The sequence below is a fragment of the Podarcis liolepis genome (assembly GCF_965112155.1).
Source record: "Podarcis liolepis genome assembly, chromosome: 3".
In the NCBI taxonomy this organism is placed as follows: Eukaryota; Metazoa; Chordata; class Lepidosauria; order Squamata; family Lacertidae; genus Podarcis; species Podarcis liolepis.
The window spans coordinates 10832715-10855002 of NC_139557.1; the positions used below are offsets into that span (position 1 = coordinate 10832715).

The following is a 22288-nucleotide window of genomic DNA, read 5'->3' on the forward strand; positions in this document are numbered from 1 at the left end:
TTTTATGCTGACTAAGCAATGGGGCAGAATGCTGCCTGCACACTGTTCCTTATCAGAGTACAGGCTTAGAGGAAGTCCAGTCCTTCACCACATCCCTTCCCCTCCTGCAAAACAAAATCCTCTACATGTGTCTTGTCTATTCCCCCCCCCCAATTCCTCCCCCTCACAAACCAACACAGCCCATCACCAGAACATTGCTGTGCATGAATGTTGCCATGCGCATAGAAAGGCACTGCTTGTCCTGATACCCAATTGCTTGCTTTTGCAAATAAAAAAAGCCCTGGAAATTCAGGGAAGCAGCCTGTAATACGAGCCTGTGTGCATCAGGTTATTCTCTGACTGGGCAGTTTGACAAGAAATATACAAGGGAAAGGAAAGTGGTCCATAGGTTTCGGTCCCGTAAAATGGTTGCTCACCTTAAGACTGGGGTCCAAGGTGCCGCAACAAAGAGTTTGGCACATCTACCCACAGAGATTTAGGGATGATGCTTCTTGAACAGCAGCTCACCTTGCCTTGTGGCAAGCCTCTTTTGGAACTGGAGGAGAGCTTCCCAAGCAAACATGACTGTGGCAATCACACAGGATCCTGGACGTCTATTGATCCCCATGGCACCACTTTATTTCTCGCTGCCACAGACGTCTATTGATTCACTGTCCATTGATCCCTGTGGCACCACTTTATTTCTCGCTGCCACCACCCAGGCCCTACCTGGGACAATACTGAGTCCAGTCAGGGTTAAATTGGAACATAAACTTCTGTTTATTTATTGCAGTTTAACAAGCGTGTGGTTTCATAAACGGTATTGGTCAATTATAATCATGGGATGCCTATCCAGACCTATAACTTCCGCTACCTGCTCTCACTCACTAAACCACCTCTCAGATACAGTGGTACCTCAGGTTAAGTACTTAATTCGTTCCAGAGGTCTGTACTTAACCTGAAACTGTTCTTAACCTGAAGCACCACTTTAGCTAATGGGGCCTTCTGCTGCTGCTGCTGCTGCTGCCGCTGCGCCGCCGGAGCATGATTTCTGTTCTCATCCTGAAGCAAAGTTCTTAACCTGAAGCATTATTTCTGGGTTAGCGGAGTCTGTAACCTGAAGCGTATGTAACCTGAAGCATATGTAACCTGAGCTACCACTGTATTTACTTGTCTTCCTAGCTCCTAACTGTTCCTGACTCAGCTTATTTCTATACACTAACTCAACCTACCCACAGACTCTATCCCAATTCACTCCCACTCCAACCAACCACCCAACTCCCAACAAACTCCCCCCTTTGTCCCTCCCAGAGCTGGTTTTATAGTCCCTCTGACTCCACCCCCCTGGGTTCTGATTGGGTAACCTGATTAACTATTTCACCTCCAGCACTCTCATATGTTAATGTCACATAGACCAGGAGTGGTGGTGGAAGCAGTGGCAACAGTGAAGTGACCTCTCTGCCTGGGCAGTGCATATGGGGGTCTTGGGCTGCCCAGATGACAAAACACCTCCCTCAGCCTCACTGATGTGGTCCAAAGGAAGGCAGAGCAATATGCTTGGCACCACTTTGGCTGCAGGAGTTGCTGGAAGGAGGCTTCAAGGCACCATTCAGCCACCTTAGGGACCCTGCTCCTGATTTGTGTAGGGTTTACTCCTTAGCCCTTTCTTCTTCTTCTTTTTTCAGTTTTTTTTAACATAAAAACAAAGCATAACAATATAAAAAAGACAAACATATATCCTAACTGTCAAAATCCCAATTTTGTTATCATTTTTGGATGACTTCCTCGAGTCCCCCTGGCTGAGTTTCCATGTAGCTCATTGTAGCAGTTTTCCAATACTACTTTCGAATAGATTAACTTAGTTAACATCTTTCAATTTTTTCATATTATCTTCTATCCATAATGTTATACAATTTAACATATTTAACTCCTAGGCCAATTTGGTACTTATAAGTAGTTCTTCTTATGTTATCTTAGAATACTTAACTAAATAGTCCTTGAATTTCTTCCATTCTTCTTGATACTCCTCCTCTTTCTGTTCACAGATTCTTCCAGTCAGGTCAGCCAGCTCCAAAAAGTCCATCCATCTCCTTAGCCTTTTCTTCAGCGGCAAGGCAGTGGGTAGGGATTCTTCCTCAGGGTTTACTTCTGAAGACTTTCTCACAAATGAGCACAGCTGCAAGGCAGCAGCAGCAGAGGTTTAGGATCAGTTTTCCTTCTAGCGTACAATAGTGAATCACTATACCTTAAGGAACGCCATATCTTGTAGAAGCCAATTCGTTCACCGAGATCATCAGAGGAAGCACTGTTAGTGGTTTGCTATGGTCCAGAAGCAGGACTCGTGTCAACAAGAGAACCAAGAAGCTTTTCTTTTAGGCATTATAGGACCAGAGATCCTGAAGGACCTGATGAAACTATTTATGTACGCGACCAAGGCTGTGCGGACTCTCTAAGCCCAGAAATGGAAAACGACACAATTCCAACCAAAGAAGAGGAGCAGACAAAATTGCTGAACTATGCTGAGATGGCAAAACATACAGGAAGAATTAGAAACCAGGAAGAGTAGGTCTTTAATAAATAATGGGGAAAGTTTCTAATTTATTTGAGAAGCAATTGTAAACAATTACTGGTACATACAATGTCAATTACATTGACAGAAAACTTGCAGTAAAAATTGAAACTATAGATTGACAAAGGATTTATAAAAATAGAGTTATGACAGAGATGTTGAGGGGGAAATCATTACATTAAGATCCACAATGGGGGGAGGGAAGTCAGAAGGGATTATATGTTTATGTATTTAATTAATTTGTTTATGTAAAATAGAAAATACAAAAAAATACATTTTTTAAAAAAGGACTCATGTCAACAAGAAGTCATGCTTTCGATGTGGGCCCAGCTCTGTGGAATTTTCTCCTGCAAGAATTAGGTGGACACCACCTCTACTGAGTTTCAGAGACATGATCCAAACTGTTTTACTTAAGGAGGGCTTTGCATACCTGAATGCTTCTCAGATGATTCACTGGAGGTTTTGAATTTTGTATACCATTTATTTTCCTCTTGTCAGCTACTTTTAGATCTACATGGTGAATAGTGGGATCTAAATTTTATAACAGGTAAATAAAAACATTGCTGCTAGCAGTTATTTTTCAGCTGCCTGTCTCTGCAACTCCCCTGTGCGGCATATAACTATTAACCTCATATTAACAGCTGTTGGAAACCATTATCCCTTTCTTTGCAGATCTTAGCAGAAAGATAATGACTTGCTCAAAAGCAAACCCAGCCAAGCACAGAATTAAACCCAGGTGTAATGTTGCTGCTGCTGCTGCTGCTTCTACTGTGGCCATTGGTTGCATCAACGTGATCACCTCTGTTTGGGATCACCCAACACTAAGATTGCTTCAACAACAACAGCAATGATTGATTTATACCCCACCCATCTGGCTGGGTTTCCCCACCAGTCTGGACAGCTTCCAACAAAATATTAAAAATACAGTAAAACATCAAACATTAAAAACTTCCCTAAACAGGGCTGCCTTCAGATGTCTTCTAAAAGTCATATCGTTGTTTATTTCCTTGACATCTGATGGGAGGGTGTTCCACAGGGCGGGCACCACTTCTGCCTCGTTCCCTGTAACTTCGCTTCTCGCAGTGAGGGAACTGCCAGAAGGCCCTCAGAGCTGGACCCTCAGGCTGAACGATGGGGGTGGAGACGCTCCTTCAGGTATACAGGACCGAGGCCATTTAGGGCTTTAAAGGTCAGCACCAACACTTTGAATTGTGCTTGGAAACATACCAATGTAGGTCTTTCAGGACCAGTGTTATGTGGTCTCGGCAGTCTTCCTAGCATTCCTCCTGGTTCGTTTGCACAATGTTTGTGGGGAGGTTAGACAATGCCGGCCACTTATTGGGTATTCATTCTGATTTCTTTGCGGGGAGGTGAGATGACGTTGCATCAGTGCCTTTTCCCACCCATTTACTTATCACATAAAAGTTGGGGGGCTTGTGGGCGGGGGCTTGTTTCTCGCACAAGAGCTCAAAACCAACTTTAATTGCACAACCTGAATTTGCCCGTACTGTATGTGATTAAATGCCACCCGAAAACAGACAGTCTGGAAGTGCCCTAATATGCAGTGAGAAGGTTGGTCCTGTTCTAAGGCATTTCCTGAGCTTGTGTTTTCATAATCCTTCTCTTAAGGAACTGGGAATTGAATGGCTGTGCCGGGTTCCCGTGTGAATGCCTCTCTCTCCCACTAGCTTTGTGAAGCCAAAGGAATTCTTCAAAGGCTGGAAATATTCTCAATATAATAAGATAAAAATACAGCTTATTTTTGTTGTTCTATTTTAACTCTCCAGCTGGCTTTTAAATCAAGTGGAATGTTTCTTTACTTGAGCATACTGGCCAAAATACTACCTTAACATTGAACGAGAATGACCAAAGCACTCTCAAGTCCCAAAATTGGGACTGAAGAGGGTTTGGAATGAGTCTAGTTCATCTGTTTTGCCCAGGACTCTTGAAGCTGAGTGGCCACTACATGCTCAAGCAACTTGTTCCCAAATGGAAGATTTTAGACAGGTTGGAAATCATCCAGCACAGTGGGGATAGAGAAAGAAGTTTCTATTGCCCTGCCCTGCCACAAAGGTCTCACCATAAGCCATCTTCAGGATTCATAGAAGGAACTATAAGGTAAAGGTAAAGGGACCCCAACCATTAGGTCCAGTAATGGCCGACTCTGGGGTTGTGGCGCTCATCTTGCTTTATTGGCCGAGGGAGCCGGAGTACAGCTTCCGGGTCATGTGGCCAGCATGACTAAGCCACTTCTGGTGAACCAAAGCAGCGCACAGAAACGCCGTTTACCTTCCCGCCGGAGTGGTACCTATTTATCTACTTGCACTTTGACGTGCTTTCGAACTGCTAGGTTGGCAGGAGCTGGGACTGAGCAAAGGGAGCTCACCCCGTTGCAGGGATTCGAACCGCCGACCTTCCGATCGGCAAGCCCTAGGCTCTGTGGTTTAACCCACAGCGCCACCCACGTCCCTTGAAGCAACTATGCCTTCCTTTAAAGAGCATATACTTTGCCCACTGGACCAAACCTTCTGTGACCGCTTTAATGAGCCAGAAAGGACAAGAGGAAGTGTGGCTGACCTCCCACTTCCAAGAAACCAATCTACAACTTCAGGCCACAGAAAAGGAAAATAACAATTTCAAAAAGGATCAACAGCTGTCAAAGGTTGCTCCCTAGGACCTGCTATAATCATGGTATCCAAGTCAGATCAGTTGTAGGCGACTTTATCCACAAGTGTTTAGCAAAGCTGTCACAGCAGGTCACGGACTCCTTTTCCAGCAATTTTTCCAGGCTCCTGGTGGTGATAGGCCTTTAACTTCTCAGAATAGCTCCACCGAATGACTCTGTGTGGATGTAATGATGGTGCAAAAATAAGATTTCTTGGCCACTATCATTGTCACAGATTGGACTCGCACACCAGAGCTTTCCACCATGGTTGCTCTTGTTTTCAGCTTTGACACTAGCATCACCCCATGTTATATAGTGAACCTGGGGCCTTGGGAGCAAATGTTGATTATATATAATAAAATGTAAGTGCATTAGGAGGGGGAACAATAACAGCTTTTGGCCGGCATGTGAAATCAAAATAGATTTTGCTGGGGTTGGGCTTACCTTAAAAGACAAAGATGCAGTGGTACCTCGGGTTACAGACGCTTCAGGTTGCAGACTCCACTAACCCAGAAATAATACCTTGGGTTAAGGACTTTACTTCAGGATGAGAACAGAAATTGTGCAGTGGCGGCATGGCAGCAGTGGGAGGCCCCATTGGCTAAGTGGTACCTCAGGTTAAGAACAGTTTCAGGTTAAGAATGGACCTCCAGAACGAATTAAGTTCTTAACCTGAGGTACCACTGTACTGAAGGCTTTCTTTTCAAACATGAAAAAAAGAAGCCTTGTCATGGATTCAAGTAGCAACTTGGCAGCCCAGTGGTGCTGCCTTTGAAATTTGAGATGGAATGCCGCAGGGGAATGAAGCTACATCATGCTATGCCCAGGAATATTTGGGGGTTGGCAGATGGCTGCTCGCATTGGCCTTCTTTGTCTAGCGGCAGCTAGACTAGTGACTGGGAATGGCCGCCAATACCATATAACACTGGTCCTGAAAAGCCTACATTGGCTCCCAGTGCATTTCCGAGCACAATTCAAAGCGTTGGTGCTGATCTTTAAAGCCCTAAACGACCTCGGCCCAGTATACCTGAAGGAACGTCGCTACCCCCATCGCTCTGCCTGGACACTGAGGTCTAGCTCCAAGGGCCTTCTGGTGGTTTCCTCACTGCGAGAAGTGAAACTACAGGGAACCAGGCAGAAGGCCTTCTCAGTAGTGGCGCCCACCCTGTTCAATGCCCTCCCATTAGATGTCAAGGAAATAAACAACTATCTGACTTTTAGAGGACATCTAAAACAAGGCAGCCTTGTTTAGGGAAGTTTTTAATGTTTGATGCTTGATCACTTTAGTAGTAGTAGTAGTAATATTCTGCTGGGAGCCGCCCAGAGTGGCTGGGGAAACCCAGCCAGATGGGCGGGGTATAAATAAATGACGATGATGATGATGGAGGGCAGAGAAGAGTAACAGGGAGAGTTTCATTGCCAGAATCCCATTGACACAAGAATCCCAAGAAGAAAATAATTCAGGAAATAATTTCACTCTTTCATCTGGAATGGAGGAATTTTGCCAGCTATGACAGCTAAGCTACCGACTCCAAAGACTGTCCAAAGGCTTCATGATTGGAGGAGCAACTGGCGATGCCTGAGGCGTTGACACGGCACTGAAACAAGTGAACATTACTGAAGACGTTTGGATGAATATTCATGGCGCACCCTTTGCAGCAACCTACCCTTGCCGAAATATCACGCGCGCCTCGCTTGAACTTTTGCTCGCAGAGAAAGATCTCCAGTTTTGAATGGTTCCTTTGCGACTCAATCTGTTTGTTTTAGTATTGCAGACACAAACTTCTAAGCGAGCCGTGAAGAGTGGAAGGCCTCTCATGTCAATGTATTCGACTTCAGGGCGTACGGCGCTACAGGACAAGAGGCAATTAAAAGACCCGGTGGAAAAGGGAAAGGGAACTTAATGGCCAGCTGTCCTTGTGTTTTGGAGTGTGGGCCTGTAGCAACTAATAATAGATGAAGTTTGACATGTTTTTCTTGTGTTTCGACTGGACCTGCTGTGCCATTTAATTCAGCTTGTGTCGGGATACTTGCAGCAAGTGATCCCTTTGTGGCCAATTCTACATGTGACCACATGTAAATGTGTCTCTCTTTTTTAATGGCCCTGTAATCTAGGGCTTTTAAAATTCTCCATCGCTTGAAGGCATACAGTGAGCTGGAGCCACACAAGCTAGTTAGCTCAGTGTGGAGTGCTTGAATTTTCGAGCCTTGTTCAAATTCTTGCCCAGGTTTTCGCCTTCTTTTTCAGCGAATGTAATACAGCGAAGATAAGATCTTTGCACTCAATTAACCCTGCAGGGCCTGCGAGCAAGCCTCATTAAGAAAACAGTCAAACACATTTATATTTAAGTGCCTTATTTATTTGGAATTTAGATCATATTTCTGAAGAAGAGATTTGTGTTCTTCCCATTCATTGTTTTACCGATGCAAAACATGGCTATAAATATAAATGTATGGGGTTCTTCCATATTTCAATCTACTGAATTATTTGGGGTCAACATTCCCTATAGTCCTTCTTTTGCTTAAGAACAGGACACTCTGTAGTTAAATGTAAATATTGTTCTTTCAATTCAAATCAGCCCTAATAAAATCCATAAACTCCACCTCTTTGCTCTCCTCAGGCAGGTTCTCTCCTTTCTGATTTATTTTCTCAAGTGCCTTGAGAATTTTCTGTCAAATATTTGTGACACCTTTAAACATTTATGATGGTAACTACCAGAGCCTGTTTCTCCTGAGATCAATCCTGCTAGAAGATTCTACCTCCCCAGTCAATAAAGCCAGCCTGATACATTCTCACTCTTTTATACAGCTTGCCTTCTTCAGAAATAAGAAGTAAACTAAAATAAAATAAAATGGGCTAACAAATAACTAAGTGGGAAGATTCTATATCTGACTAAAACAGGGTGAGTTGAGTTTCTCGGTGGCTTGGCCACCCTCTCATTGTATGCATGTGTACACAAACTCCTAATGCCTCTGAACCTGCTAAATCAGAGATAAGTCTGAAAACAATCTGCCTGCAGCTGATATATTTTTTGAGGACTCTGCAGAGTAAATGCGTTTTAATTTTCAGCCTCAAAATGTGTTTACCTTCCTTTTAAAATAAGCTTGTTTCTGCATGCAATAAGCCACCAGCAGATACTGCTTGTAAGAAGTGCAATTTTCTTTGGATATCTTTAATTACCTGTTCTGTTACCTCTTAAATCCAGATATTTGCCTTGAATGTCAGGCTGGATCCAACGCCTTTTACCTGACGTACTTTAGGATTGGCTAAAGGGACAGTTTTCCCCAACCATAGCTGGTGCCAACCCACCCATTTAAACATGTCTGCAGCAGGGATATTTGTTTATTCATTTTTGCTCACCGACATGAATTGTTTCATGTTTTCCTTCTTCCTACCCTTGCCTCCCTCCCTGCATTTGCACCCTCCATTTTTATTTTATTTTATATCCAAAGCCATCGCAAGGAGGAAATCCGCACAGGACAGAAGCCTCTCTGTGAGATCAAGTCTCAACGTGATACCCAAATATTTCACTTGCAAGTCTTGGCGGCCGGACAGTATGTAGCAAAGCAGGGCAAATTTCCCTAGCCCAGGATTAGTCAACAGCGTGTCTAGCGTTTCAGAAAATATTTTCCCACATTTGTCCGCCTGCAGTTTGAAAGGTGGAGCTGACAACATAAATGTGCCCTAAGGTGCAAATCCCGATCCATTTCTCTCGGGGATTTTTCAGCCCGTCCATTACATATGCAGATGCTTGCAATCAAGAGATCTCTGTGGGCCCTGGTAATTATTCCCTATACTTTGCCACTAGCAATAAAAATCCCACTTGCCACAGCTTGTTTGCAGCCCAGCTCTCATTTCCACTGCGGTGGCATTAATTAGCAAAAACTTGTGAAAATGCTCGCAATTTATGAGCTTGGAACAACAGCAACACTCCACAGCATAGGAAGGGACTCCCTTGTACACAGTCCCCCGACAACCGAAGCCCCCCACAAACAAAACTCTCCAGGCTCCCAGCAATAAGCAGGAAATAATTGGAGCTGGGTGGGGGGCTATCTCGGTTTCCCAATAGGGGAGCTGCTTCAATGAAGTTCCTATGCAGATGGATGGGAAGCTTCTCAGATAATAAATCAAATTCTCCTGACGGCCAAGTGGCATCACTTGTTGGGGCCTGGAGAGGTCCTGCCTGCCCCCTATTTGAAGGCAGCAAGCCTCAGCCCCCACAGATGCTGACCGAACTAGTCTTCCGTGAAAGACCGGGAGCTATTAGAGCAGCTATAAACTTTCCAGGCACTTTGGATTGCTGTCCTGCTGTGGAGAGTGCACTTTTCATCATCAATGACATCTGCCACCCACATAAAGAATAGAGACAGAGCGGGGTGGGGCGGGGCGGGGTGGGGGATGAGAGAAGCAACTCCTGTGAATTTTCTTACATCAGAAGCTAGTTTCGGACTTTGTTTCTAACAGAGCTTTGGGGGGTTCCGTGCCGCAGGCTTCAAAAAAACTCAACACATTTCCATCCTCCTGTTCCTTTGCTGGGGTTGGGTGTCTGCTACAGATTTGTTTTTTGGCATCGAAAGCAAAACAAAACACATGTCAGCTTCCCGCTTTGCAACTTTTAGCCGATCTCTTCAGCAACGTTTCCAGCAAGCAGGAACGGCACTTATTTTATTCTAGCAAATATTTATTTTAAGCAAACAGCCCTGCCTTTGCGTACCAATGTGTGCGTGTGTTTGGATTTTTCTCGCCGTGCCCCTGAGAAAGATCGTATTATGAGTGCGGTGTACAGTTTAAAGCGTGCACATCCTGGTGTGTTTTACATCAGTGTGAGCTTGCTCACTGATCCATTTGTTACTGGCCCATGCTTTGTCTTAGCATGGGAAAGGGCGTGTGGTTAAGGGCACTATGTGAATATTGCCTCAATCTGAATACAGTGGTACCTCGGGTTACAGACGCTTCAGGTTACAGACTCCACTAACCCAGAAATAGTACCTCAGGTTAAGAACTTTGCTTCAGGATGAGAACAGAAATCGTGCTCCGGTGGCGCGGCAGCAGCAGGAGGCCCCATTAGCTAAAGTGGTGCTTCAGGTTAGACAGTTTCAGGTTAAGAACGGACCTCTGGAATGAATTAAGTTCTTAACTTGAGGTACCACTGTAGTTTACATAGTACCGTATTGGCTTGACTATAAGCCACACCTTTAAAATTCAAGGCTTATTTGCGGGTGCGGCCCACCTCCCACCCTGAACAGTGGACAGGGGTGGCTGGCGCTCAGTGACCCCTCTCCCAAAGCCGGTGCCAGTGCTCAGCTCCAAATATAAGCCACACTTTAACTTTTCATAGTCGGAATTTGGAAAAAAAAGCGTGTAGCTTATATTCGGGCCAATGTTGTAAAACCAGTAATGTTCACTGTCATTCTTGTTGAATGTCTATAGCCAACTCAGCCTCTTAGGCTGCAATCCTGTAACCCAGCGGGGGCATAGTGGGAGTGGCACGGGGGCCCATAGCCCCGGGTACACAATTTGAAGGGGGCATGAACCAGGCAAGGATCCCCATCCCACTCTGCCTACCATCAGGGATCTCTGCACCCCAGAGCCTGGCCTGGCCTTGCTGCCACATCCCCGGCCCCCTCACTGAATGGCTGCTTGGCCAGCGTCAGGGGGATTTGCCCACCAAGGGCCAGGTCAGCCAGCTGGGAGCATCTGGCTCCTCCTGCATGGGTGGGCAGGTGGCACAGCACAGCCCTGCTTGGCTCCAGCGGTGACGGCTAAGCTGGTGCAACTGGGTATGTGAACCCACTGTGCCCCGCTCCCACCTAGTGAGCAGGTGTGCCCCAGGTGCCGGCAAATGCCACAACGCAGGTGATCCCCAGTGCAACACTGGATCCCGAGTAGGTTGACCCTTGGCATAGTGCCCTCAAAGGCAGACCTTGGGCTTTCAAATTTCAGCAGCCCCATGCCTCTTACCTTCGGTCTAAATCATTGTCGATGTGCCCTCTCAGCTTAGTGGCCAGTGTGGGTGAACCAGTTGTACTCCCCTAAATCCACCTCTTCACACACAGACACACAATGTGGCCACACACACATATATATTCTGCCACAATCTATGTTGTTGTTGTTGTTTAGTCGTTTAGTCATGACCGACTCTTCGTGACCCCGTGGACCAGAGCACGCCAGGCACTCCTGTCTTCCACTGCCTCCTGCAGTTTGGTCAAACTCATGTTAGTAGCTTCGAGAACACTGTCCAACCATCTCGTCCTCTGTCGTCCCCTTCTCCTTGTGCCCTCCATCTTTCCCAACATCAGGGTCTTTTCAAGGGAGTCTTCTCTTCTCATGAGGTGGCCAAAGTATTGGAGCCTCAGCTTCAGGATCCAGTGACAACTCAGGGCTGATTTCCTTAAGAATGGATGCGTTTGATCTTCTTGCAGTCCATGGGACTCTCAAGAGTCTCCTCCAGCACATTTTGGGTAAATTGAAATGGGAAGCCACCATGGCTCCTGCTCAAAAACAGTATCACCAGCCTTCCACAGTAAAAGTGGCCGGGAGGATGATAATAAGCTTTTTTCAACACTGTTGATAAGATGGCATCTTCCACCACAGCACCACCCTCTTGGGCTTGCCGATCGGAAGTTCAACAGTTCGAATCCACATGACGGGGTGACCTCTCATTGCTCTGTCCCAGCTTCTGCCAACCTAGCAGTTCAAGAGCATGCCAGTACAAGTAGATAAATAGGTACTGCTGTGGCAGGAAGGTAAATGGTGTTTCCGTGCACTCTGGCTTCCGTCACGGTGTCCTGTTGCACCAGAAGCAGTTTAGTCATGCTGGCCACATGACCCAGAAAGCTGTCTGTGGACAAACGCCGACTCCCTCAGCCTGAAAGCGAGATGAACGCTGCACCCTATAGTCACCTTTGCCTGGACCATGCAGGCGTCCTTTACCTTTAACAGGGCACACACAAGTCTGTCCTCCAACATCTTTCCACTGCTGCCTGCCACTCTATATTTGCTGCCCGAGGCATCTGCCTGAGGCTTCATAATGGTAGGGCTGGCCCTGTCCCAGTTAGGATTGCTCTCCGGGACGATGCTAGCACCAAAAGGTTCAGTGGGCTGGGGTCAATACGGCTTGAAGTGAAGTTGGGAAGAATCAAGCCATGTTCACATGTTTCTGCCAATTAAAATTAATGAGAACCACCTTGGAGTTACAGGACAAGGTCTGTGGCTGAAACCTTTGTACACTAATAACCTTGTCAACAGTTCAGGGTGAAATGCAGCTGAACTCAGTTATGCAGAGGCCCTTATTAGCTGGCTTTTCTATTTTCCTCTAAGCAAATTCTCCTTGGGAGCATTTTAACCTTCTATTATGGGTAGTGTCAAAGCAAGAGTAACCTCTTTAGAAAGAGGGGGCAGGCGGTGCAGATGATCGCAAACATATTGAGGATTCCTTCATATGGAGCCAGCATTGTTTCCCTGGAGCTAAGTGACTACAGTCATACTTCCTCAATGCCTTGTAGTAGTAGCTTCATATATATATATATTTATTAAATTTTCTGTTTTACAATTTAAAGTACTCATTTTTACATCCTTAAAATATCAGTGACTTCCCTTCTTCTCTTTCCATGGTTCATTTTACATATAGTGAATCCCTGCATATTTTACAGAATTTCAGTATCCATCCATCAATGTCATTTTATTCTTCTGAAAGAAATTAGACTGTGCTCCTGTAGGAGTTCTAGTTTCTTCACAGGTGAGATGTAGTCTAATTTTCTCCATTTTATATCTTTGCAATGTGTCAGTAACTGTTGTGGTCTTGTGGGAATCCCTTGCAGGCAACCACGGAGCCTGGAGAAAAACAGTCCAGTTGTGTATCCACAGCAGTGACCAGAGGAGGAATGACCGCCAGGGGAAGTGCAGAGAGAGAAAACACCATGGTACATCTGCAGCAACACAACCGGACACCTTCATCTGCCACTGCTGCAACAAAACATGTCTTTCCCATGTTGTTCTGTACAGCCACAGGTGCTGCAACCTTCCAACAGTTTGACGTCACCCCTTATCATATGTGGTGGTTTTGTAGTAAGGTTAAAGCTTATTGTGAAATGATATACAGTGGTACCTCTGGTTACGTACTTAATTCGTTCCGGAGGTCCGTTCTTAACCTGAAGCACCACTTTAGCTAATGGGGCCTCCTGCTGCTGCTGTGCAGCCGCCGCACAATTTCTGTTCTCGTCCTGAAGCAAAGTTCTTGACCCGAGGTACTATTTCTGGATTAGTGGAGTCTGTAACCTGAAGCACATGTAACCTGAAACGTATGTAACCCAAGGTACCACTGTATAATGAATTGAAAAAGATGTTTAAAACAACCAGTGCTTTTTTTCTGGGGGTACGCAGAAATTTATACTTTTGTCCATTTACTGTATTTATTTTCCCTGATTTGAACTGTAAAATGGCGATTTTCTTCAGTCAAAATGAGCGTACCCCCAAACATTTGTTTAGAAAAAAAAAGCACTGAAAATAATGTTTGTTAAAAAAAACACACACCCAGCAGCTTTCCTTTTGGGAATTATAGGGACAGAACTACCCAAGCTGTATAGAAATTTATTCGTGTATGCAACTGCAGGGGCAAGAATGTTCCTTGCCCAAAAATGGAAAGAAGAAGAAGGTCCAGCAAAAGAAGAATGGATACAAAAACATACGGAATATGCAGACTTGTGAGTCTCTGATTTGACTTGATACATCTTGTTAATAGTGCTGTCTGACCCCTTCCCCTTCCATTGCTACAGGTGTCCCAGAAAGTTAATTTTCATTTTCATGTGTATCTGAAGAAGTGTGCATGCACACGAAAGCTCATACCAAGAACTAACTTAGTTGGTCTTTAAGGTGCTACTGGAAGGAATTTTTTTATTTTAATTTTCATTGTTTGGGGTTGAGGTTCATGAGTTGCCTTATGACTCCGGGTGACTGTCACAGGGACAAGTACAGGTGAGCATTGCTACTCCTGTCCAAATTACCTTCTCTCTTCCTCTCCAAGTGCTGGGTGCTTCCTCCTATCCTTCCTCTCTTCTTCTGTAGTCTCCTCTTGGCTGTTCTACTGCTGCTTTGCCCATCAGTTGCTGCCTAGTCCATCTCTTCTCTCTACTCTGCCCTCAACCTGCGATGGCTACTGGACTTTGAAGGCTCACCATTGAATCTGGGGTACCAGGCTATACTTGCATCTACCATCTGCACACACAGCCTGCTGTGATCTGGTTTTTCCCTATCCTCTCCTGGCCATTGTGACCTCAAGAGGATGTTGCCTCCCTGAAGGAGAGAGAGAGAAAGAGACTGGCCATTGTGACCTCATGTTGATGGTGGCCAATGAAGGAGAGAGACTGGTCATTGTGTCCTCGTGCTGATGTTGTCTACCTGAAGGAGAGAGATTGGCCATTATTATCTCATTCTGGTGCTGATAATAATATGAATGATGAATAATAACACAGGGCATTATAGGGACATTATTTGGGAATTATGGGGACAGAACTACCCGAAATGGATAGAAATTTATTCGTGTATGCAAGTACAGTGGCAAGAATGTTACTTACCCAAAAATGGAAAGAAGCAGAAGTCCCAGCAAAGGAAGAATGGATACAAAAACGTATGGAATATGCAGAAATGGCGGAATTTACCAGGAGAGTAAGAAATCAAGAGGAGAAACTTTTTTTAATAAAAGAATAGAAATGGTTTGTTGAATATTTACAAACAAACTGTAAACAGATAAGAACATTGGCAGGATTATTGTAATAACCTGCAGTTTCAGAAGAGTATATATTTAAAGTAGATGAATAAATGAGCAAATTAAGTTAATGTGGATATGCAGAAAATATTAAAAATAAATTTAAGGAACTGCAGAAAGAGGGGGGAGGAAGTCAAGTTTTGAAACCTTAAAATGATTTTAAAATGATTGAAATATATAAAATTGGAAATCATAAATTAAATAAAAAATTAAAAACAACAACACAGTTTGACGTCACCCCAAAGGTGCACTCCCCCATTGTCTCCCAAGACAGAGGGATGCCAATCAGTAGTAGTAATTGTGTAAGTGACCATTGGAAGTATTACTATTTGACCTTATGGATCAGTATTTTATTAATTATTATCTAGTGCTGCAAGTTGTCTTTGTCCATGAAATTTTCTTGGCAGGGATACTGGAGTGGCTTGCTGGTTCCTGCTCCAGGTGGATCACGTTTGGTCAAAACTCTCCACTATGACCTGTTCATCTTGGGTGGCCCTGCACGGCATAGCTCATAGCTTCTCTGAGTTATTCAAGCCCCTTCACCATGGCAAGGCAGTGATCCATGAACCTAGACAGCATCTTAAAAAGCAGAGACATCACCTTGCCAACAAAGGTCCGTATAGTTAAAGCTATGGTTTTCCCAGTAGTGATGTATGGAAGTGGGAGCTGGACCATAAAGAAGGCTGATCGCCGAAGAATTGATGCTTTTGAATTATGGTGCTGGAGGAGACTCTTGAGAGTCCCATGGACTGCAAGAAGATCAAACCTCTCCGTTCTTAAGGAAATCAGCCCTGAGTGCTCACTGGAAGGACAGATCCTGAAGCTGAGGTTCCAATACTTTGGCCACCTCATGAGAAGAGAAGACTCCCTGGAAAAGACCTTTATGTTGGGAAAGATAGGGGAGGACAAGGAGAAGGGGAGGACAGAGGACGAGATGGTTGGACAGTGTTCTCGAAACTACCAGCATGAGTTTGACCAAACTGCAGGAGGCAGTGGAAGACAGAAGTGGCTGGTGTACTCTGGTCCATGGGGTCACGAAGAGTCGGACACGACTAAATGACTAAACAACAAAAGTGCTGCAAGTTAACAGGTTCATTTTGTATTTTAATCGTGTCCTCTAGAGTAGTGATAGCAAATCTGCAACCCTCCCAAATGCTTGCTAGACTGCAACCCCTATCAGCCCTGATTATTTTCTATACTGGCTGGAGGATCATAGATCCTTCATTGCTGCTTTATAACCTTCCCAGTTCTTTTTGGCTTTATATCATTTCCAAAGTCAGCAAGCATACTTCCTGTATCTTCACCACATCATCAGGTAGATTATTGGACAGTACTTGAACAAAATTATAATAGAACATTATTTCACAACATTATTCCAGCTTGATCCATTACTGCTGTCTGGATTTGAGGTTCAGCTCACAGTGCATTGCAATGCATGTTTCTCAACTTACTAATGGAAATGTCTTGTGGAACTCATTGAAATCAAAATATATTGCAGCTGCTCAATCTTCTTATTTACTAAGACAATCCCATTGTCCAAAAAAAAGCTGTAATCTGCTCATAATTACTTGGGAGGTAAAGTAAACATGTTTTAGTCTGATTCTCTCTCAACATCCTTAGGGATATAAAAATTCCAGTACATCCTTGAGAATGCTTGAACGAGCCCTGAGTTTTGTATTTAAACCTACTGGAAGTTCATGCTTAGTTCAGGTTCAGCTGTGTGAGAGAAGAGTCTGCTCACTAGCCGTTCTAAGTGATGATTAACTAAAACATATTTCTGGGTTAAACATTGATTTTTATTCATGTCTCAAATTGCCTTTTAAGTGGCATTGTTGCAACAGGAAAAGAGCACCTATCGCTAGCTTTAGCATTCCCGGAAAAGAATAGCAAGCATGCCAAACAAATTGGCCCCTATGGTTATTAGAAGCTTTTTAAATAAATTGACAGTATAAATATATTCATTCTATGGTAGGTCTTTGGCTACAAATTTGTGCAACAACAAACAACGGAGCTATTTAAAATGAAAGGAATTATACAAAGGCCTTGACAAAATTCTATTTCTTCTTTACATATCAGAGGTGTTATCTTCCATGTATTCTGCCTCCCCTGTCCATAATTATGTTTTGATTATAAAATCATGAATCATGACTACCACTCACATATTTTCCTCTCTGCTCCATTCTGTTTTAAAATAATAATTTACCAAATACTTGGGATTCCTCGCCTCAGGCATGCATGAAGGGATACAGTGCGAGAGAAAGCCCAGGGCCTTCGGCTACCTCACCAAACCATGGTTCATGCCAAACCTACTCTAGAACCCAAACTATGGCTTCAGTTCCCAAAACATTATCTATTTATTTGGTTTTCAGATTAAAGTTTTACAATCACATATCCAACATAAGGTAAAGGTAAAGGGACCCCTGACCATCCGATCCAGTCGTGACCGACTCTGGGGTTGCGGCGCTCATCTCGCTTTATTGGCTGAGGGAGCCAGCGTACAACTTCTGGGTCATGTGGCTAGCATGACTAAGCTACTTCTGGCGAACCAAAGCAGCACACGGAAAAGCCGTTTACCTTCGCGTCAGAGCGGTAACTATTTATCTACTTGCACTTTGACGTGCTTTCGAACTGCTAGGTTGGCAGGAGCAGGGACCGAGCAACAGGAGCTCACCCCGTCACGGGGATTCGAACCGCCAACCTTCTGATCGGCAAGTCCTAGGCTTTGTGGTTTAACCCACAGCGCCAACATACAACATAAAAATAAGATTCCAAAGAATCTCCTGGACTTCCCTCCTCCCCTTTGTGGGTCCTATTATTAATCATTTCCTCCTGCATCTTTTATGATAATCCAAATCTATTATATCTCCATTATGTCCAAAATTCATCCTTAAACTACTAGTGATATTCCAACCCTACTAACAATTTTAGCTATTTGCAATGGTTTTTAAGATAGATTATAAATTTCCCCCATTCCTTATTAAAATTTTGGTCTTGCTAATTTCTGATTCTTCTGGTCATTTTAGCTATTTCGGCATAATCCATCAACTTAATCTGCCATTCTTCTCTGTAGGGACTTTATCTTCTTTCCATCTCTGGGCCAATAACATCCGCGCAGCCATGGTCGCATACATAAATAGTCTTTTCTGCTCCCTTGGGATTTTGGCACCTAGAATTCCAAAAAGAAAGGCTTTGGGTTTTTTAGAAAAAGTTATTTTAAACATTTTTTCCAACTCATTATATATCATTTCTCAAAGTTCTTTTACTACCTTACATTTCCACCACATATGATGGAAAGTGCCTTTTGCCTTACTTTCTCACATTCCATGACTTCTGGCACTGCTCTCTTCTTACTGCCAGAGTTGAAGCCAGGCTGGGAAAATGTTACATGAGAATGTGATTTGTCAGGTTGAGTCCAGTTTCCCTCACCCACACACACCCCTTTTCTGTTAGACACCCCATCCCTTTATACGTAAATAGAGAATACACATATTTTTCCCCCTGCAGTTCGGAGCACATACTCAACCTATCCATTCTGAAGGAAATCAGCCCTGAGTGCTCACTGGAAGGACAGAACCTGTAGCTGAGGCTCCAATACTTTGGCGATCTCATGAGAAGAGAAGACTCCCTGGAAAAGACCCTGATGTTGGGAAAGATTGAGGGCACAAGGAGAAGGCGACAACAGAGTACAAGGTATTTGGACAGTGTTCTCGAAGCTACCAGCATAAGTTTGACCAAACTGTGGGAGGCAGTGGGCTGTCACCAATGGAAGCCAAGGCCCAGAAAAGACTCAATATGGAGGCCAATTGGCCGAAATATTGGGAAATAATAGAAAAAGAAGGTGACACCTGGAGATTGCAGAGTCTTGAGAAACTAAAGGATAAAGTTCGAGATTGGTTACATTATGCTCAGATTAGGGAGGTCTTTAATTTGGACAAAAAAACAGGTTTCCAGGTGGAAAAATCGAAATTAGAAACAGAACTGTTAGAACCTAAGACCGAGGTACTTTCAAAAATGTATAACTTGCTGTTGAAATGGAATACGCGGGATGAAACTGTCAAATCAGCTATGATAAAATGGGCACAGGACATTGGGTACAATATTATGTTTGCTGACTGGGAAAAGTTATGGACCACCGGAGTGAGGTTCACGGCATGTAATGCCTTGAAAGAAAACATTATGAAAATGATATACAGGTGGTACATGACCCCAGTCAAGCTGGCAAAAATATATCACTTGCCTGATAACAAATGTTGGAAATGTAAGGAAACTGAAGGAACTTTCTTTCACCTCTGGTGGACGTGCCCAAGGGTTAAGGCTTTCTGGGAAATGATCTATAATGAGTTTAAAAAGGTACTTAAGTATACCTTCCTTAAGAAACCAGAGGCCTTCCTTCTGGGCATTGTCGGCCAAGGAGTGTTAAAGAAAGATAAAACTTTTTTTATGTACGCAACAACAGCAGCAAGAATACTCATCGCAAAGTACTGGAAGACCCAAGATTTACCCACACTGGAAGAATGGCAGACGCAACTGATAGACTATATGGAGTTGGCTGAGATGACTGGCAGAATTCGAGACCTGGGAGAAGAGACAGTGGAAGAGGACTGGAAAAAATTTAAAGACTATTTACAAAAATATTACAAACTGTATGAATGTTAGGAGAATGCACAGATTGAGAGAAACACGGCAGCAGTAAATTTATTGTAAGACATATGAGAATAAGTGATGTATAAGGAAATAACGAAATTTGAAGCAATATTATGTTCAAGTTTAGCAGTTTAATTTATGATAAAAACATTTTAAAGTTGGAATAGAACATTTGAGATTTATAAAATAAGAATGGAAGTAAGGTAACAAATTGCTGCATATAATTATATGATTGAGAACGCAGGGAAGGGTGATGTGAGGAAGTCTAAAGATTATGAAAATATGATTCATGAATAACTCTATCTTATTTGTATTTTCTTCTCTTACTTTTGTATTTTCTTTTCCTACTTTTATTTTTTCTTATAATCCTACTTTGACCTTTTTTGTTTGTTATGTGTCAGGGAACTGCCATCGGAGGAACAGGTGGTGGAAGGGCTCACGGAGGCTGGGAGAGACCCAGCAGCTGAAGCAGGAACCAGCAGGGGGAGAGGTGGGTCTCTGAGGGAAAGCGAGCAAGAGGGAGGGCTCAGGGATACGTCCAGCGAGAACAGTGGGGAGGTTTCTGAACCTCCCATAGGGAGACCCACTCCTCGCCGGAAACTGTCACGCCGCGAGTCCAGAAGACGTGTTTCCGTTAAGGAGCTTTTATGCTGGAAGCGATTCCGAAAGCAACCACTGTCGGAATCTGCAAGTGACTAGAGCAGCCATGTCCAAGGGGCTCTGTCACAGACAGAGGTTTGTGGGCTTGAACAAACTCTGAGGGACTACGATTTTACGCACAAGCAGCTCATCATCCCATCACATTATGTGTTTGGTGTTATGGTGTTATGTTTGTTGTTTAAAAATTGCAATAAATATCTTTTAAAAAAAAACTGTGGGAGGCAGTGGAAGACAGGAGTGCCTGGCATGCTTTGGTCCATGGGGTCACAAAGAGTCGGACATGACTAAACAACTAAACAACAACAACAAATAGCAATAGCACAGTAGGAATTGCCCTCTCAGTGCTGTTAGACCCCAGTTCCTATGAGCCCTAGACATCCTGGCCAGTGATCAGGGATTACGGGATTTGGAATCTTGCAATATTCAGTTGCATGAATAGTTGCATTTTCATTTACAGCATTCTCATTAACCATAGGGTTTTTTTTAAAAAAAAAAAAAGTTATAACCTTTTCCTCCCCAAATTCATTCTGTGTACTAGTATGCTGAAATTGTCTTGCAGGCAATTTATGGCAACTGGTGTTCTGTAACTGCTATTGCAGTCAAGCACAACTTTTGACCTAGTAGTAGATAGGTAGCCGTGTTGGTCTGCCATAGTCAAAATAAAAAATTCCTTCCAGTAGCACCTTAAAGACCAACTAAGTTAGTTCTTGGTATGAGCTTTCGTGTGCATGCACACTTCTTCAGATACACTGAAATAGAAGTTGCCAGATCCTTCTATATAGTGAGAAGGTGGGGAGGGGTGTTACTCAGAAGGATGGTGGGAATGGGAGATAGGCAGATAGCTGGGAGAGCCTGTTGACGACTCTTAACGACTGTAATAGGTCTTACAGGAAAAGGCAAGGGGTGGGAAGGTGAGAAATGGTTTAGTTATGTATAGTGAGATAAGAATCCAATGTCTTTGTTAAGCCCAGGTCTTTTCATGGTTTTAAGTTTGGTAATGAGTTGTAATTCAGCAGCTTCTCTTTCCAGTCTATTTCTGAAATTCCTTTGTAGTAAAACAGCTACTTTGAGATCTTGTATAGAATGCCCTGGGAGATTGAAGTGTTCTCCTACTGGTTTCTCTGTTCTGTGATTCTTGATGTCAGATTTATGTCCGTTTATTCTTTGGCGTAAGGTTTGGCCTGTTTGTCCAATATAGAGAGCTGAAGGACACTGTTGGCATTTGATGGCATACACAATGTTAGACGATGAGCAATTAAATAGTCCCGAGATGGTATGTGTGATGTTGTTGGGGCCAGTAATGGTGTTGTCCGGGTGTATGTGGCAGCAAAGTTGGCATCTGGGTTTATTGCAGGCTCTGGTGCCAGTGTCTGTGTTAAGTCTGGTTGTAGTATTATTGTGGGTTAGGAGTTGTTTAAGATTGGGTGGCTGTCTGTAGGCAATGAAAGGCCTTCCTCCCAGAGCTTGAGAAAGAGAACTGTCATTGTCCAGGAGAGGTTGTAGATCTCTGATGATGCGTTGTACTGTTTTAACTTGGGAGCTGTATGTGATGACTAGAGGTGTTCTGTTATTTTCTTTTTTGGGTCTGTCTTGCAGCAAGTTCTCTCTGGGTATCAGTCTGGCTCTGTTGATCTGTTGTCTAACTTCATCTGCTGGGTATTTTAGTTCTGAGAAGGTTTGCTGTAGATCCCTTAGGTGAGAGTCTCTGTCTGTAGAATTGGAACAGATGCGGCTGTAACGTAGTGCCTGGCTATATACAATGGACTGTTTGGTATGTTTGGGATGGTAGCTAGAGGCATGTAGATATGTTTGTCGGTCAGTTGGTTTGCGGTATAAGGTGGTGTCTATGCGCCCATCCTGTATTTTTATAGTAGTGTCCAAAAAATGTATTTCTTGCATAGATTGATTCATTGTAAGGTTGATTGTGGGGTGAAAATCATTAAATTTCTGGTGAAAGGTGTCCAGGGTCTGTTGACCATGTGTCCAGATGATAAAAATATCATCAAT

The 22288-nt window shown here is 43.7% G+C and overlaps 1 long non-coding RNA gene across 1 annotated transcript in view; it reads right to left on the minus strand.

Moving 5' to 3' along the window:
* Positions 1–654: 654 nt before the first annotated feature.
* Positions 655–22288, minus strand: part of LOC310703557 — a 453580-nt gene continuing 431946 nt past the window's right edge. Inside the window, exon 3 of the long non-coding RNA XR_014524254.1 lies at positions 655–894. This is a non-coding gene — a long non-coding RNA (uncharacterized lncRNA). The remainder of the gene's footprint in view (positions 895–22288) is intronic.